Source organism: Blennius ocellaris (genome assembly GCF_963422515.1).
Source record: "Blennius ocellaris genome assembly, chromosome: 12".
NCBI lineage: Eukaryota > Metazoa > Chordata > Actinopteri > Blenniiformes > Blenniidae > Blennius > Blennius ocellaris.
Genome location: NC_137661.1, coordinates 27,808,161 through 27,811,110, shown reverse-complemented (window position 1 = coordinate 27,811,110; position 2,950 = coordinate 27,808,161). Strand labels below are relative to the sequence as shown.

The following is a 2,950-nucleotide window of genomic DNA, read 5'->3' as shown; positions in this document are numbered from 1 at the left end:
GACCTGCAGGGGGCAGTGTAGCAAGAAACATGAAGCCATGATAGCCAATCAGAATCCTGGAGAAGAAAAAAAAAAAACAGGACGTCACAAATCGTGAGTAAATATCTGCCTGGTGTCTGATGTTTCTCTGCGTTTGGGTTCATTTACACAGAAACCAGCTGCGACTCGCCACAAACCAGGATTCCTGAAAACTCCGCCCACAGAGGAGATCTGGATCAAACCCGGGTCTCTGTTTAACATCTAAAGGCGGGTAGCAGGATATTTATGTTACGTGATGTCATGTTTTGTTTTGTTTTTTCTGATTGGCTACCATGGCTACATGCTTCTTGTTGCACTACTGCCCCCTGCAGGTCTGGCTGCTCATCGCAGCTCTGAACCAGGTGGACATGAGGGTCCGTGGAAATGAAGAGATTTTTTAAACATAGAGAGAGAAATATCTGGGGTTTTTTTTTTTTTTTTAACTGGGTACGTGTAAACGTGGCCTCAGATCAACCTGCTGAGTTTCCATGTTAAAGCTTAAATTAGAAGATTATAACTTAAAGAAGCGGAAGTCTAGCAGTAGTAGAAATAAGCACTAGCTGCTAGCTGCTAGCTGCTAACACACCTCAACCTCAGATGAAGAATCTCACATCCCTCGTCACCAAGACATCAAAGCCCCGTGTTCATCCACCTAAAACCTTCAAAAGTGAAAAGGTCTTTCTTTGATCTTTGAGCCACAAAGAGAAGCATCATCAGCAGAAGGTGCAACAATCCGCAGTGCGATAACTTCATCAATCAACCTTTTCAATTTCAAGAAAAAGTCAGTAGTTTCTTCATGTCTTAAAATCAAACAAATTAGAAGATTATAAGTAAAAGAAGTGGAAGTCTCGCAGTAGTAGAAATGAGCATTAGCTGCTGGCTGCTAGCTGCTAACGCGCCGACTGCTCCGTCGCGTCAACCTCAGACGAAGAATCTCACATCCCTCGTCACCAAGACATCAAAGCCCCGCCTCTTTGTCTGTCCACTGCATTCTCTTTTTTGTTCATCCACCTAAAAGCTTCAAAAGTTAAAAGGTCTTTCTTTGATCTTTAAGGGATTCCAGTTCGATGAGTAGAAACATAAAAACTGTCATTAAAAAACAAAAACAAAAAAAACCCCGGCTATGACTGGATATGTGTTTCCCGGTGCTGGAATTTCTTTCCCCCTTTTGCGACATTTCAAACTGCAGTTCGTTCAAACGGCCATTGAGTCCAAAACTTCCTCGTAAGTGCGACGGAGCCGCCGGGCGTTGGACCTCCAGGGAACCAACCTGAGAAGAGAAGAATTCATTCATTCATTCATTCATTCATTAATGCAAACAGGCAATTCAAGACATCTTCTTCTGCAGCTGAAGCATCGGAGCCACAAGGTGACGTATTACTAGCAGGAGGTGAATTAATTAATCAATTAATTAAATGATTGCAAGTGATTCAAATTTAGTTCAAGTCAATTCAACTTTATTTTTGTTGCTCCGAATAAAACAAAATCATTTCATTGCACTCTTATAGAGAAACCCGACAGATCAAGCATAAGCGACTAGAAAGGAAACACTCCCCCAATCAAATCAATTTTTTTTTGTTGATCAATCAAGTTGCGTGTGTGACTGGAAACAACAAAAAAGTTTTATTTTCCATCTTTATGCATTTTTTTTCATCCGTCTACGACATTACATTTTAGGAAATATGCCAACAGAAGACAGAATGTAAGCTCCGCCTCATAAAGACACACAGAATTTAAGCTCCGCCTCTTAAAGACACACAGAATTTAAGCTCCGCCGCTTAAAGATACTCACATGATTTAAGCTCCGCCTCTTAAAGACACACAGGATTTAAGCTCCGCCTCTTAAAGACACACACACACAGAATTTAAACCCCACCGCTTAAATACACGTGCACAATATAAGCCCCGCCTCTTAAAGATACCCACAGAATATAAGCCCCGCCTCTTAAAGACACAGAATATAAGCCCCGCCTCTTAAAGACACAGAATTTCAGTCCCGCCTCAAGAGAAAGACACACCAGTCTGGACCGGCTTTTCAATGTGAACTCGGTCCACTAGCGGAGTCCTGACGGTTCTAAAAGTTCTGGCAGACGGTGAACGTTAGGAGTCCCAGCAGCAGCTGGACCAGACTTGACCTGATCCAGCTGCAACCAGAAACCGAAGCTGTTCCACTAGAACCAGATGACCCAGATCCATCAGAACCAGCTGAATCAGAGCCAACAGAACCAGACGACTCAGAATCAGATGATCCAGGTCTATCAGAATCAGATGATCCAGATCCATCAGAACCAGCTGAATCAGACACACCAGAACCAGATGACCCAGATCCATCAGAACTGGCTGCGCCTGATCCACCAGAACTAGATGAATCAGATCCACCAGAACCAGATGATCCGGATGATTCAGATCCACCTGTACCAGATGACCCGGATGACCCAGATCCCTCAGAACCAGATGACCCAGCTCCACCAGAACCAGATGACCCAGATCCACCAGAACTAGATGACCCAGATCCATCAGAACCAGATGACACAGATCCACCAGAACCAGATGACCCAGATCCATCAGAACCCATTGATCCAGATCCGCCAGAACCAGATGACCCAGATCCATCAGAACCAGACGACCCAGCTCCACCAGAACCAGATGACCCAGATCCATCAGAACCAGATGGCCCAGCTCCACCAGAACCAGATGACCCAGTTCCATCAGAACCAGATGACCCAGATCCACCAGAACTAGATGACCCAGATCCATCAGAACCAGACGACCCAGCTCCACCAGAACCAGATGACCCAGATCCATCAGAACCAGATGGCCCAGATCCATCAGAACCAGATGACCCAGCTCCACCAGAACCAGATGGCCCAGTTCCATTAGAACCAGATGACCCAGCTCCACCAGAACCAGATGGCCCAGTTCCATTAGAACC

The 2,950-nt window shown here is 45.0% G+C and overlaps 1 long non-coding RNA gene across 1 annotated transcript; it reads right to left on the bottom strand.

Moving 5' to 3' along the window:
• Nucleotides 1–659: 659 nt before the first annotated feature.
• On the bottom strand, nt 660–1,906 carry LOC308137872. The gene is made up of 2 exons (XR_013936865.1): nt 1,811–1,906; nt 660–1,288 (listed from the first exon to the last, which is right to left on the bottom strand). It is a non-coding gene; the product is annotated as an uncharacterized lncRNA (long non-coding RNA).
• Between the last annotated feature and the right edge of the window lie 1,044 nt (nt 1,907–2,950).